Consider the following 16,467-nt stretch of genomic DNA (forward strand, 5'->3'; position numbering starts at 1 on the left):
GAATAACCAAGGTAACAAGGCAGCTCAGAAAGAAAATGAAAAGTCTCCAGAAAATGAACTTAAACACATGGAAATACATGACTTAAATGACAGAGAATTCAAGACTGCAGTTCTGAAAAAACTCAACAGGATGCAAGAAAACACAGAGGCAGTTTAATGAACTCAGAAACACAATCAAAGAACAAAATGAACATTTTACCAAAGAGACTGAAATTTTAAAAAAGAACCAAATAGAATTTCTGGAGATTAAGAATTCAATAAAAGAAATGAAGAATGAAATAGCCAACTTAGGCAATAGAGCTGACCAGATGGAGGAAAGAATCAGTGACATTGAAGATAGAAATCTGGAAATGACACAGATCGAAGAAAAGACAGACTTGAGAGAAGAAATGAAAGAATGCAAGAATTCTCCTCCATCAGAAAGAACAATGTAAGAATAATGGGCATATCAGGAGGAGAAGAAAGAGAAAAGGGAACACAGAGTATATTCAAACAGTTGATGAGAACTTCCCAAACTTGTGGAAACAACTGTATCCTCCAATCCAAGAAGCAAATAGAACACCTAATTACCTCAACCCCAACAGGCCTCCTCCAAGGCACATTGTATTGAAGCTGTCAAAAATTAACAACAAAGAAAGAATCCTCAAGGCAGCCAGGGAAAAGAAGACCGTAACTTACAAAGGAAAGCCCGTTAGGTTATCATCAGATTTTTCAGCAGAAACTCTACAAGCCAGGAGGGAGTGGACTCACATATTCAAACTATTGAAAGAGAGAAATTATGAGCCAAGAATAATATACCCAGTAAAGATATGCTTTAGATATGAAGGAGGAATAAAGACATTTCCAGACCTACAGAAGCTGAGGGAATTTTCTAACACACGACCTGCACTATAATACTGAAGGAGGCTATTGGACCTGAAACAAAAGCAAAAGAATACAAAACCATGAGTAGTATTATAAACAGACAGACAGAAGCAGGAAATAGCAACTCCTACACCAAATAAGACACTATACACTTAAACATAACATATAGGGTAAAGAAGAAGAAGAAAAAAAGAAAAAGACGAAAAAGACAACTTGCTACTGCAGCGCAAGAATCAACTCACTGCATACATAGGGATAATTTGCGTTAAGAAAAAAATAAAAGGGGGGAGAGAAAAGGTCTAAACCGGCATAAGGGAAGGGAGAAAGTAAGCATGCTGAAGAAAATGGAATATTCTAAATATGAAACTTTCTTTTAAGTAAACTTAATGGTAACCACCCCAAAAAAATCCAGAACTGAAATATATGACATAATAAAAGAAGAAACATAGGGAAAGATCATAGAATACCACCATACTGAAATAATAGAGAGCAACAAAAAGGCAAAGAAACAATGGAGACACAGTCCTACCAGAAAACCAAAGAATGATAGGAAATCCTCATATATCAATAATCACCCTAAATGTAAATGGACTGAACTCACCAATAAAAAGGCACAGAGTAGCAGATTGGATCAAAAAACTAAACACAACCATATCCTATCTCCAAGAGACACATCTCAGCTGCAAGGACAAATATAGACTCAAAGCAAAAGGGTGGAAATTGACACTCCAAGCAAATAGTATTCAGAGAAAACAACAACTTGACTTGGAAAAAAGTCCTGGAAGTACACACTGTTCCCCAATAAAGTCCTGTTCCCTTTCCCCAATAAAATCTTTTTTAAAAAAAAGCACAATGCTGAAGGTATCACACTCCTTGACTTTAGCTTGTACTATAGGACAACAATAATCAAAACAGCATGGTACTGGCAGAAAAACAGACACACAGACCAATGGAATAGAATTGAGAACTCAGAAAGAAACCCACATAAATATGGGCAGATAATTTTTGACAAAGAAGCAAAAAACATACAATGGAGAAAAGACAGCCTCTTCAATAAATGGTGCTGGGAAAATTGGAAAGGCACGTGCAAAAGAATGAAACTGGATTGCTATCTATCACCATGTACCAAAATTAATTCAAAATGGATCAAAGACCTAAGCATAAGACCTACAACAATAAACTGCATAGAAGAAAACAGGTACTAAACTTATGGACCTTGGGTTCAAAGAGCATCTTACGAATTTGACTGCAAAGGCAAGGGAAGTAAAAGCTAAAATAAATGAAAGGGACTATATCAAACTAAAAAGCTTCTGCACAGCAAAAGAAACCATTAACAAAATAAAGAGACAACGAACAGAATGGGAGAAAATTTTTGGAAACGCCTCTGATATCCAAAATATATAAGAAACTCATACAACTCAACAACAGAAAAACAAGCAATCCAATCAAAAAATGGGCAGAAGACCTGAAGAGACATTTCTCCAAAGAGGACATACAAATGGCCATTAGACATATGAAAAAATGCTCAACATCACTAATCATCAGAGAAATGCAAATAAAAACCACAATGAGATATCACCTCACCCTAGTTAGAATGGCCATCATCAACAAGACAAATAGTAACAAGTGTTGGAGGGGCCGTGGAGAAAAAGGAACCCTCATACACTGTTGGTGGGAATGCAGACTGGTGCAGCTGCTATGGAAGGCAGTGTGGAAGTTCCTCAAAAAATTAAGAATAGAATTACCATGTGACCCAGCAATCCCTCTCCTGGGTACCTAGCCAAAAAATCTGAAAACATTTATCTGTAAAGATATATGTGCTCCAATGTTCTTTGCATCTTTATTTATTGTGGCCAAGACATGGAAAGAACCAGAAAAAGTTGTAGTATATATACACCACGGAATACTATTCTACCATAAGAAAAGATGAAGTAGTGCCATTTACGAGAACATGGATGGAATTTGAGATTATAATGCTAAGTGAAATAAGTCAGACAGAAAAAGGAAAACACCATAATTTCACTGATATGTGGGATATAAAATTGAAAGCAACAAGACAAACAAACAAAAACTCATTGACACAGACAACAGTTTAGTGGTTACCAGATGGTAAGGTAAGGTAACCATCTGGTAACCACTAAACTGTGGTAGATGAGGGTAAAGGGGATCAAATATATGGTGATGGAAGGAGAACCGACTCTGGGTGGTGAACACACAATGTGATATATAGATGATGTGATACAGAATTGTACACCTGACACCTGTGTAACTTTATTAACAACTGTCACCCCAATAAACTTTAATTTAAAAAAAAGAAAAAAAGAATTAGATGCTTATTTGAACCCTAGTTCTGACATTTATCAGTTGGGTGAACTTGAGCAAATTAAGTTACTTCACCTCTTTGAGTCTAGTTTCTCTATAAAATGGGGATTATAGTATTAGGTTGGTGCAAAAGTAATTGCAGTGTAAAAGAATAAAAATAATTGCAATTACTTTTGCACCAATCTACTACTTATCTATCATGGATTAAGTATTCAACACAGTGCTTGGGATACAACTGACATTTAATAAATAGCTATTCTTTTCATTATTATCCTAACAAATCACACTTAATGTGATAATGACATTCTTGAAAAGAAAAGCACTTACCAATGTTAGAGGAGGGGCATGGCGCTGTATACATGTATTGGAGGGAGGGAGGGCAAGAGGGAGGCCAGCACTCACGGAACCTGTATTAAATGCCAACTTTGAGACACGTCCTTATGATCCCCATTTTTAATAGGCTGGATAATGGACACGCAAAGGTATCAGGTTCCCTGGAACCTGGAACCGTTATCTTGGAAGGAAAAGGGGTCTCTGCAGATGTGATCAAATTAAGGATCTCGAGCTGGAGCAATTATTCTGGATGATAAGGGTGGGCACTACTTGCCATGACACATATCTGTGTAAGAGGCAGAAAGAGATTTCATACAGACAGAAGAGGAGAGCGTGTGCATACACACACATGCACACGTGCACATACTAGCACACACAAGAGAAGGCAATGTGAAGAGAGGCAGAAGTTGACCATAAGCCAAAGAATACAGGCAGCCACAGAAGCTGGAAGAGGCGAGGAATGAGGTTCTGCTCACATCTTCATTTCAGCCCAATGATACTGATTTTGGATTTCTGGCTTTCAGAATTGGGAGAGAATAAATTTCTGTTGTTTTAAGCCGCAGGTTGTGGTACATTTTAAACAGCATTATAGGAAACTAATATACAACTTTTTTTTCATATGGGGAAACAGACATAAAAGGCTCTTGCCCAAATAGCAGGTATGCAGAGAAAAGCAGATATACGAGACCCCACAGCTAGGGAAATAGCTATGGAAAAGGGAATTGCCTGGGTTTTTGAGGACCTGTATTTCCTAGGTGCAAACTTTTCTAAGCCTTTCTAGGCTTGGATGTACTTCCTAACTGTGGGCAAATCGAAAAACTGAAACAAATTGACATTCCAAAGTTCTTGTAATAGAATCCTTTTTTCCTTTCTTAAGCTAACTTAAATGAGTTTCTGTTATTTGCAACTAAAAGAAACTTGGCTATGATACCCTATAAAAATGACCCTGGTATAATAAGCATTCCTTTCCTTTTCCTTTTAAAAAGGCAAAGGAATCTCAAGGTAAACATTAGAGCAAAGTTACAATAGCAAATTAAAAAACTAAACAATGAAAGGCCGAACTGGCAAAATGGATGGTATAACAAACAGCACTATGTGCGGGATGGGACTCCCAGAGTGCTGGGCTTGAGATGCTGCAAGGGCTTCGAAACAGCATGGAACACTCGGGAAATCATGATTGGCTGAAGAAGAATCTAAATTTTCTAATGTTAAATTAAAACCTTTAATGTTCTATTATATATATGCATTAAAATATGAACCAGAACTCTCCTAGAATAGACTTAAAAATAGTTATGAGTAATCAACATCTATAAGAACGACAACTTCCTTTCTTCATGGATAATATTTCACTAAGCGACTAGGCACTGTGCTTTGTTTGTGTTGTCATGTAATTCTCATAATCCCAAAGGTGGGTACAACTGTTATCCCCATTTTGTGAATGAGAAAATGGAGATCTTAAAAAGCGTCAAGTCACTTGTCCATTTAGGATGTAGCTGACCCTAATATGCCAATATCAGAACTGGAGTTCAGTAACCTCTTCATAAAGCATTTGTACGGGATTCTGTGGATCCAGAGCAAAGGGCCCAGTGAACGACAGTCAAATACAGACCTGTTAAGAATCTGCTCATGTCTTGAAACACTGCGTGGCTTTGCGTAAGAGTTTAAGAAGGCCACGCTGAGATCAAAGACTACGGGGGACTATTTCTTCACTGGTGGGCATAAAGAAACTAGATTCCTTTCCTTTGAGTCTTATGACTGCTTCTCTGTCTGGCTATAGCTCATGTTACTGCCATATTCCATTTCTGTAAGCAGCACTGGTCTATGCCATAGACCAGGAACCAATTCAGAAGGAAGTTTCTCAAAGGCCTACAAGAGAAAGGCCCCTCTCCCCATCAACCTTAGAATCCAATTCTTCAAAGAGGCCTCTGGCCAACTCCTCTCACAGTAGTGGAAAAAGAGCATAATGACAGGAGAAACTATGGCTAACGGAGCACTTGCGGCCCAGGGTCTGTACAAGGCACTTTCATGGTATTGTGCTGAATCCTCATGACAGAGCTAAATGAGGTACCCTTATTTACAGAGGAGGACACTGAAGTTCATGAGGTGACATCACTTTCCAGTAGTCACCCAGCTAGGAAGAAGCCCCAAAGTCTATGCACCTAACCATCATATTCTGTGGCCACAGCAAGGCAAATCTATCCATAGTCTGTATGTAGGTAAATCAGACCCTTCTTGGGGGAAAAAAGCTAAAAAGCTAAGGTGTCACTTTGTAAATGAACAAAATGAAGCAAAATGCCCCTAATGGTGCCCGGTCAGATAGCAGATATCCACACCTATTCTTGTAAAGGATTTGAATAGTATTTAAAGCATGCTTACATTCATCATCTCACTCAGACCAGGCCGGGGCAAGGATTCTTACAGGTATGGCAAAGAACATTCAGTGAGTACCAACAGTTTACCACCCAACGTTCAAGAAGTTTTTACCTATGCTGTCTGATCTCTTCATTACAGCGACTGTGAGAGCCATCGTTGCCTTGAACAGACCTTCACTTGAATTCCCGCTACAATATTCCAAGACAAGGGGTTGCCTTGATCACATTCTACAGTTGCTCCTTGAACCACAAGGGTCCACTGACATGTAGATTTTTTTCAATAAATACCTGTACTGTTTGGATCCGAGGTTGGGAATCCACGGATGTGGAGGACCGTCTGTATGAATTGATTTATACCGTTTTATATAGGGGTCTTGAGCATCTGGGGATTTTGGTATCGATGGGGTCTGGGGTCCTGGAAACAATCCCCATGGATACTAACGAAGAACTAAGTTTTTGGCAAGTCAAAAGTTACATTTTCGACTGCCCGTGGAGGTCAGCACCCCAATCTGTGTTGTTCAAGGGTCAACTATACTCGCACAATAGCTAGTGATTCAATTAGGTACTTCATTCCCTTCATTCCATTTTAGACTGCTTTAACAGTTCAAAAGCTTTTCTTTACACTGAGCCAAAGTCTGTTAACCTGAATCTTTCCCTATTGCCCCGTGTTATATGCTCATGGGCAAAAAAATAAATGTGTAACCTAACCTAGTTCATATACCAACCATTCAGAGATTTAAAGAAAAATGAGGTTCCCAACTATCAACTTTCCTTCTTTCATTTCTTTCTTTTTGTTGTTTCTTTATTGGGGAGTATTGGGGCACAGTGTGTTCCTCCAGGGCCCATCAGCTCCAAGTCATTGTCCTTCCGTCTAGTTGTGGAGGGCGCAGCCCCCCCATCCCATGTGGAAATTGAACCCGTAACCCTGTTGTTCCGAGCTCACGCTCTAACCAACTGAGCATCCGGCCACCCCCCTTCTATCATTTCTTATTCTTCGCAGAATCAGATAGTATCAAAATCTCTCTTAATACAAAGTATCCAGAATTATATGGTTTTTCTTAATATAATTTAAGACTCAATTAGCTTTGCTTAGATGTTTCTGCAGCCATCAGCACCAGTAAACACATAGTATTTTATAATTACTGATGCATAAAAATGCTACACATTTTATAATGGGAAAATTGAAACTTAAAAAAAGAGGTAAAGAAATTTAATCTTGGCTACATAGCCAAGTCAGGAGTGGAAGTGAAATTAGAATTCAAGATCTTCCAATTCCAAGACAGCTATATTTCTAATCCCCCTTACAATTAATTCACACCTGGTTCACAGACATCTAAAACCTGAAGTATTTATCTCACATACCATTAACCCATGTCTTTCTTATTCCATTCTGGGTAAGGTGAATATTAAATCCAAGGGTAAGTCTCTATATTTGTCCTTGATCAATTTTATCTTCACATAATAAATTCTGTATGTCACGTTGGTCTATTGAAATCCTCTGGGGATCGTTCCTGTCACTCAATTACTTCTCCCACCTCCTTCTTTTCTCCAGGTATGGCTAGTATTAGACTAATACTGTTTTAAAGATGGAAGTGAAAACAAACACAATGTGGCCTTCAGGCAAACTGCAAGAGCTCCTTCTCCAATCTGACTTAACCATTAGCATTCTGGAAACAGTTGGTCAACGAGTTTTGTCTCTTAATTACACTAGGAAATCTACTCTGGCTTGCATTTCTCTATCTTACACATGAGGATATCATGAATGACTGTTATATGCCTCACTGCAATTCCAGTTTCATTACATCTACAGCATTCTCTGACTAGTGAGCCTATCACAAAGTAATGGTCCACAACCATTCCCAATTAGGCACTCTTAACCTATTAATTCAATGTTCTAAATCTGCATTATTCTACCTAAAATACAATGGGAAGAAAGTCAGGTAAATAAGCACTTCAAAGTGGAGACTATGGCTCATAGTGACTGTCGTGCTCATAAATCAGAAAAATAAAAGACAGAGTAGTGGATGAAAAGCTGAGGGTTTGAAAAATGATAGGTATTTGAAGCTCTGAACAAGGTAGTTTGCTATCTACAAAAATAGCAATGAGTAAAAAATAGTGTAGGAGAGAGTAGACCCTTACTAATTTATCAGAGAAACTGAATGTTTGTCTTGATCAGGAGTACTAGAAGGGCTCAGACTGTGAACTTTAAAAATACCACCTCCTACAAACAGGAGGCAGGACTCCTTAGAGAAATAGTTGATTCCAGGTTTGAGGCAGAATATGTGCAAGATGAGTCTTGATGTGCTGCCCAGGAGTTAATAATGGGTCGTGTCAAAAGGATACAGGAAACGACATAAAAAGCCTCCAAACTGGCCTAAAATTGAGCAACCTATGCATCAAAAAGAATAATCATGGCAATAGATTACAACACTTCAAATATAAAAACCAGTGCATTCACAATAACCGTAAAAAGAAAAACTCATGGATCCAGTCAAGATGGCGGAGCAGGTAAATGCCATGTTCACCTCCTCTGACCACATCAAAATTACAACTAACCTACAAAACAACCATCATGAGAATGGCCCGAAATCTTGCTGAACCGAAGCCCTGTAACTACAGACATACAGAAGAAGCCATCTGGAGACTGGTAGGAGGGGTAGAGACATGGACTGGGCTGGTCCCACACCTGTGTGTGATCTTAAAAATTGAGAGGGGTATCATGGCTGTGGAGGGTCCCCCTCCCCCTGGAAGAGGCAGGAGTGCCAGCCCCTCCCCAGCCCAGGGCTCCGGTGCTGGGGAGAGAAGTCCCCATGATTTCTTGTGCAAAACAGGGGAGATTGTGGCTGAATGAGCTGGAGGGCAGCTGGAGTCCCAGGCCCTCCCCTAAAGGGACTGTGCATGGACGTACCGACGGAATCACTGGCTCTGACCTCCAGTGCTGGGGCAGCAGCTGGAGAGGCGAGAGGGACATAAGGGGGGAGCCTGAGTTGTCTGGCCTCAAGACAAAGGCTGGACGGGCAGCTTTCTCTCGGACGACGGAGCTGGCGGAAGCCGGCGGAAGCCGTTGTTTCTTTGTTGAGACCTCCTCCTTCCGGGTGTGCAGGTCAGGCAGCCGCCATCTCTCAGTCTCCATCCAGTTGGCTAACGGGCTTTCGCTGGCCACACCCCGGTGATTGGAGACCCTGCCCTGCCCAACTTTCAGGCACACCCAAGCCACTTCCAGTGGCTTTTTTGTATAAACCGCCTGCCTTGGCTCATGCTGCAGACTTTCCTAGGGTCTCTCAAAGGTTCATGGAACCCAGACAAGCAGCATCTGGCTTACGCATGTCTTGTACCTCTGGCTGAGCAGCCCTAATCCTGGCACTAGCAGCAGCTGCTCTTGGTTCATGGTTTGGCCTCTTGAGGCGCTTCCAAGCATGGGATAGACAGTGGCCATCTGCAGATTGCTCTGTGGCTCCTGCTGGGTGGCCCCGGCTGGGGCATGGGCTGTGGCTGAACTTGACCTGCAGCGGATTCCCTTCCAGGTGGCCCTGGGGCTGGCATGACCAATGTCCAGCTTCAAAACAAGCTGGAGCATCACCCAGCCGCCTCCGAGGACAACACACCCAAGGGCAGAGAGGGCAGGCACCAGAGCCCTGCTGAGGCAGATCCTGCTCTGTAGGGTCAGCCCCTGCACCACAGCTCTGCCACTGCAGTCACAGCTAGTCCACACACTCAATGAGCCCAGGGTCAGTCCTTCCCATTGATGTGCGAATAACTAAGGCTCAACTACAAGAGGAGTCTTGTACAGATGTACACAACTCACACAAAGGACACACGGGGAGTGCCTGGCTCAGGTGACCAGGAAGACTGAGCCACTGAGCCCATCTACTGCATAAGGCCACTCTGCTAAGACCGAGACACATAGCAGCCCTACTTAATACACAGAAACAAACAGAGAGGCAGCCAAATGGGTAGACAAAGAAACATGTCCCAAATGAAAGAACAGAACAAAGCTCCAGAAAAAGAAATAAACAAAATGGAGACAAGTTATCTACCAGACACAGAGTTCCAAACACTGGTGATAAGGAGCTCAATGGTCTTGGGAGGACAGCATAGGGAACACAGTCAATCACATTGTGATAGCATAATACGGTGTCAGCTGCTTGCTGGATTTAATGATGACCTTTTTTTAGCAAGGGGAACATAATCAGTAACGTGGTAATAACTATCCATAGTGCCACACGAGTACTGTTGAATAACTATGATCTCCACCTGAAACTAATATTAATATTGTACGTTAGCTGTGTTTTAATAAAAGTCTTAAAAAAAGAAAAGAAAAACTCATTAGTTACCACTGGAGGTTGCTAGAACACCAATTCATTACTCTGAAAATTGAATAAAGGGGGGAAAATCAAACATTAAAGTAAAAACTACTGGAATCTTCCTCTCTTGCTCCCCTCCCTAAGAGTTAAGAGGACAGAAGGGGGTGAGAACAAAGACTATTTTGAAGAACTTCAAACTTTAATTGAGAAGACTGTGATTAGGGAGACAGATTTGCCTGGCAGTAGAGGGAACAGGCTTGGGTGGGGAGGGAGAATCAATCTCAGGGCCCATGGCAAGGTAAGTCTCAACTCGGGGATGGAAACTGTCAGGTCAATAAATCTCTTGAACAGAGGCACTAGAACATAGAGATTAAGCCTTTGGACTCTAGAGTCAGACTCCTTAAGTTCATCTAGGCTCTGTCCCTTGCTAGCTTTGACTTTGGAACATTTCTCCAGTTTCTAGTCAATAAAATATGGATAATAATACCTTCTTCAAAGAACTGTTGTGAGAATCAATGAGTTAACAGATTACCTATAAATAACATGGAGGTCTGTATTAGAATGAAAGAGCTTTGCAAACTAAAGTATCAGACAATATCATTGCTTGTCTTTTTCTTTTTCCTTTTTTTAATTTATTGGGGTGACAATTGTTAGTAAAGTGCTTTTGTCTTTTTTAACCTAAAAAACTTAAAAATTACACTAGCACAGAGGAGCATACAGTGAGTCTGGTGGCAGGGGAAGGTAATGACAGATGTCCTATAGAAGGTGAGTTTTGAAGTATGACTGCCAGTTAGACAAGTGAAGGAAGAGGAGGATACAAATAGGCATATAAAATCATGTCTTAAATTTGGAGGTGAAAACCTCTCTTCAACTTGGGTTTCTGGAGAAGAATTTCATTCCTTTCTAAAATATCCAATATAGGGCTGGCCCGGTGGCTCAGGTGGTTGGAGCTCTGTGCTCCAAATGCCAAAGGCTGCTGGTTCGATTCCCACATGGGCCAGTGCCAGATGGCTCAGTTGGTTGGAGCATGGGTTCTCAACCACAAGGTTGCTGGTTCGACTCCTTAACTCTTGCAAGGGATGGTGGACTGCGCCCCCTGCAACTAATGTCGGCAACTGGACCTGGAGCTGACCTGCACCCTCCATAACTAAGATTGGGGGGATGACAGCTTGACTTGGAAAAGTCCCAGAAGTACACACTGTTCCCCAATAAAGTCTTGTTCCTCTTAAAAAAAAAAAATCCACCTTAAACAAAAGCAATAAATAGTGCTTTAATAAACAAAGACTTTGATAGAATTCAACATTATTCAACTCAGCAAACTCAGAATAAAAAAAAGCTTGTTTAATATGGTAACGGTTACCTAAAGAAACCTATGCCAAATATTATACTTAATGGTGAAATGCTTAATAAAAACTTTTTCTTTTTTTTCCAGAGTGGGAAGGATGACCCATTATCAACATCTTCATTCAACACTGTACTAGGTAGTCACACAGTAAAATAAGAACCATAAAAAAATGAGCCATATTGTGATACCAGCTACAAAAAAATGAAATTTTTAAAAGATGGCATTTACAACAGTATCAAAAAATAAAAATAGCTAGCATGCAATCTAATAGACATATAACATCTCTATGGAGAAATAATATACTTACTTAAAATATTTCTAAGATAAATTGAGGAAGATTTCAGTAAATGGAGAGAAATACTATGTTCACAGATTGAAAAATTGTTATTATTATAAAGATGTATAGATTCAGTAAAATCCCATTCAAAATCTCAACTGTGTGTGTGTGTATAACTTGACAAGCTAAAATGGTACGGAATTGCAAAAGAACAAAAATAGCAAAGATACTTAAGAAAAACAAGAGTTAATCTACCATATATCAATATTTATTTTAAAGCTATAGTAATTAAGACATGTTTTATTGGCTGAAGGATAGACAAATAGACCAAAGGAACTGAATGACGAATCCTACAACATAACCATGCATATATGAATATTTAATTTATGATAAAGGTGGTATTGCAAAGCAGTGAAAAAAGGACAAGACTTTTAATCAACAGTTTGGCACAATTAAATATCTATATGGGAAAACAATGCAACTTGATCCTATCTCACACCACACAAAGATTTAATTCAAAGGAGACTGAAAACCTAAATATCAAAAGCAAAATAGTATTTCTCTCAGAAGATAATAATGAAGAGCATCTTCATCATCTTGGGTTAGACATTTTAAAAACAAGCCACAAAAATCATTAATCATACAGGAAAACCTTAAAATTGAACTACATAAAAATGAAGAACTTTCTTGAGAGTGAAAAGGCAAGCCACAGTATGGGAGAAAATGTAATACACACGACCTACAAAGAGCTCATTCCCAAAATATACAAAACTTCTATACATTATAAAGAAAAAGCAACCCAGCACAAAACGGGGCAAGAGACTTGAACAGGGGTTTCACAAAGGGGGGGCTGTCCACAGTCAGTAAACTTATGAAAAGATGCTCAAATCCATTAGTAATTGAGGACACCCAAACAAAACCACACAATGTGTAATGGACATTACACATCCATTAGAATGGCTAAAAATTTTTTAAAAAAAGACCCCAAGTTATGGTGGCAAATTGGAAAAACTAACTTTCATATACTGTTAGTAGAAGTGTTTACTGGTACAACTAGTATGGAAAACAGTGTGTTCATTATTAAAGTTGAAGACATACCTGTGTTACTACCCATTTCCAAGAGAAATGTGTGCACATACATATTATGAGGCAGATTAAAATTAACCCAAATATTCATCAACATTGCTATAGATAGTATAATTTGTACAATGGAATGCTATACAGTCATTTGAACTATTGTAACATAAATGACTTATACAAACAATGTTGAGTAAAAGAAGCCAGAAAAAAACAACAAACACATACTATAGGATTCCATTTATTTTAGATAAGTTAAAACAAAATTAAGAAAAACAGGCACAGAAGGGAAAGAGACATAGTGGGAGAGTGCTGGGGTGAAGAGAAACTTTTGGATCCTGAAAATATTCTAGTTCTTGACTTGGGTGGTGCTGGCTTTATGTTAATCCATTGAATTGCAAATTTGTGTTCTATGTACTTTTCTCTCAGTGTTCTATTTCACAACAAAAAGTTGCAAACAAAAGCCAGCAGGGCACTTCAGGAAAGGGAAATGACATCAGCAATGGTAAAAGGAAGGAAAACAAATGTTAAGGTGTTTTTCAGGGAACTCCACAGGATGTTAAAGTAGTGAGGGTTTATGGAGGAATGGTCAGAGATAAGTCTAGAAAACTAGTTTGGAATAGACTGCAATAGGTTTTACCCTATGATGAAAGCTACTGGGATTTTAAATAGAGATATGTCTAGATCTAAGCAGTATTTTAGGAATATTAATCTCCCACTGATGTTATGGTTGTGACAAGATTGAGTGCACGGGCATCCAGGTAACAGAAATGATAAAGAATGGCTGAATGGAAGTGAAAGGAAAGCTTAGGGAGCTGAGAGGGCTTGTTGACTGTAGATTCCAGAAGAGGGGAGACGAGAGAAGAGGATCGGCAAGTATCAAAAAATGAGTTGTGGGCCCTGTGGTATCGCTGACAGAAAAGAGGGAAGCAAAAGCTGAGTGAGGGACAAAATCAATGGCTTTAGTTTGAGAGAGGATGATGAGTGAGTCAAACAGAAATATTCCAAAGGCCGTTATTTAGAGGACAATGGTTAAGGCGAGAATGAAGGATTTGGGGGTCATCAACACGTGGAAGAGTTGAAACTATGGCAACAGATTAGAACTCCAAGAAAGAGATGTATGGGGAAGAAGCAGCAGCAGGATGAAACCAAGACATTAGAGGAGGGAAGGTAGAAGTAGGGAAGGAAAGTGAGATGACATGATCAAAGAAGAAATAAATCCATGATTATGAGAAGGCAAAGGACAAAAGGATTTCACGAAGGAGAGAGTACTGTCAAATACAATGTAGGTCAAATGTGTGAGGAATAAGAAAAGGCTCAAAGATCACTACTGAGTGAGAACAGTTTCAGTGAACTGGTTAGAACAAAAACACGGAGTTGAAAACAGGTGAGTGGTAAAGAAATAAAAGTATTTCGTTGAATGGTAGTATCATTCCAGTTGAGTGATAGAGAAACATTTTATAGGAAGAAGCAATAGATTTAAGCTGATTTTTTTTAAAACTAGGATTCATATGTATTTAAAGAAGATAATACAAGAACAAAGGCGTTTAAGAGAATGAACTGTAATTCAGACATACTTTCAAAATAAAAACTTGCAAGAAAAGTAAAACAAGCTCAACATTTTGATTTTTCTTATATGTTTTATTTTTATTAAGAAAAAGTTACTTGCCCAGGGTCAGAAAAGTGATTTGTCCAAGGTCACAGAGTGATTCCGTCAGGGATGGAGCTGAGTTTCAACCTTACTGCTTTTCCAAAGACGAACTTCCCATTATACTAAACTACCTCTTACGGGGGTGGGTGGAGGAAGAGAAGGACGGTATGTACCAAAATTGAGCCTCAGTGCTGCTGCCTTTTTATTTTTTAAACCAAAGAGACAACATGAATCACAACAAAATCTGTGAAATAAGAAACTAACTAGAGATCTTCTTACCATCCTGTGAGTACTAAGTACCTTCATATCAACAACCAGTTCTGCTTCAATTTGGTTAAATACAGACCAAAGCCTGTTACCAAAAACAGCTCTTACTCTCATACCTACAGTCAGCCCTGCTGTTAACAAAAATACCTCCCCCACCCAAGAAGGGCATTTTACCCATTCCACGGGCTCAGGTTACACAAATTACATTTGGAAACTGATTTTTATCAAAACCTGCTTTTCAGACTGTGATGAAGGCCAGATTTAGGAAATGGAGAGTACAGCTGCTCACTGGACCAAAATTATACTGACAACTAAGGCATTCTGGAACTTGCCTGGCTAAAGGGTATTTACAACAAAGGGGATCTATTTCAACCGGATTACTGGTTCCAACTCCCTGATCAGCTGCACGTGCTAAGTACTAACTCCACTGTTTCACAGGTTGCCACCATCTGAAGTGAAGGCCTCAGGTGGTGTGGCAGAATTGAAATTGGAAACAGGTACCCTCAAAATTTCATTTGCAAACATAGTATTTAAACAGAAATAAATGAAAATCATGGAATTTCTCCTCTACTCATACACTACTCCTACACTGCACATACCACTATAAAGTCCATTTCCAGAGGCCACACATGGAGTTCCTTGGGGGACAATTCTAAAAAGTGACATCACTTGAATAAAAACAAGTGAGCAATTCACGAGATTGGCGTGGAATGAATGTTTGGGAGTTATCCTTCTGAGTAAAAGATTAAAAAAAAAAGGAAATCCTTTTCATGAAGACAGCACTGAAAGCGAAGAAGGAAGCCCCTACCCCTCCCAAAGCTGAAGCCAAAGCCAGGGTTTTGAAGGCAAAGCAAGGTGTCCACAGCCACGAGAAAAAGAAGATCCGGACGTCACCCACCTTCTGAAGGCCAAAGACACTGCGGCTCCGAAGGCAGCCCAGGTATCCTGGGAAGACTGCCCCCAGGAGAAACAAGCCTGACCACCATGCTGTCATCAAGCTCCCCCTGACTACGGAGTCAGCCATGAAGAAGATGGAAGACAACAATACACTGTGTTCATTGTAGGTGTCCAAGCCAACAGGCCCCACATCCAACAGGCTGTGAAGAAGCTCCATGACACTGAGGCGGACAAGGTCAGCACCCTGATCAGGCCTGATGGAGAGAAGAAGGCACATGTCCCACTGGCTCCTCACTATGATGCTTTGGGTGTTGCCGACAAAATTGGGGTTGTCTAAACTGAGTCCAGCTGGCTAATTCTAAATACAAAAGCTTTTCACTGTAAAAAAAAAAAAAGAAAATGCTACCACCATTAACCACTTAGGCCTGGAAACAAAGAAGAATTAGCTGAAGCCACAGGAAATGAATCCAGGGAAAAGCTACCCCATCAGTCAACAGGTGGGGGCAAGAAAATAAAAATTCAGACCACAGTCGCTAGTTCCTTCCTGTCTCTTACATGTAGTAATCTTTGAGTTAGGAATCAAATTTCTATTTGGGATGAAAAGCTTTCATATTCATGCAAATTTAGGCTTTCCAGTTGGAGAAAAGAACCTGCAAATCTGTGGTTTGTCTTATTTAGACAGTTATGGGGAACTTTTAAGGAGCTCATTTAGGAAAAAATGAGTTGGCTGAGTCTGAGAACTCTTCTCTGAAAAAACA

The 16,467-nt window shown here is 39.8% G+C and overlaps 1 protein-coding gene and 1 pseudogene across 3 annotated transcripts in view; one reads left to right on the forward strand and one right to left on the reverse strand.

Moving 5' to 3' along the window:
• NR6A1 (nuclear receptor subfamily 6 group A member 1) overlaps positions 1-16,467 on the reverse strand; it is a 208,182-nt gene that overhangs the window by 37,697 nt on the left and 154,018 nt on the right. The window lies entirely within an intron of this gene.
• LOC117032277 (60S ribosomal protein L23a-like) lies at positions 15,583-16,046 on the forward strand (annotated as a pseudogene).

Source organism: Rhinolophus ferrumequinum, chromosome 12 (assembly GCF_004115265.2).
Source record: "Rhinolophus ferrumequinum isolate MPI-CBG mRhiFer1 chromosome 12, mRhiFer1_v1.p, whole genome shotgun sequence".
Classification (NCBI taxonomy): domain Eukaryota; kingdom Metazoa; phylum Chordata; class Mammalia; order Chiroptera; family Rhinolophidae; genus Rhinolophus; species Rhinolophus ferrumequinum.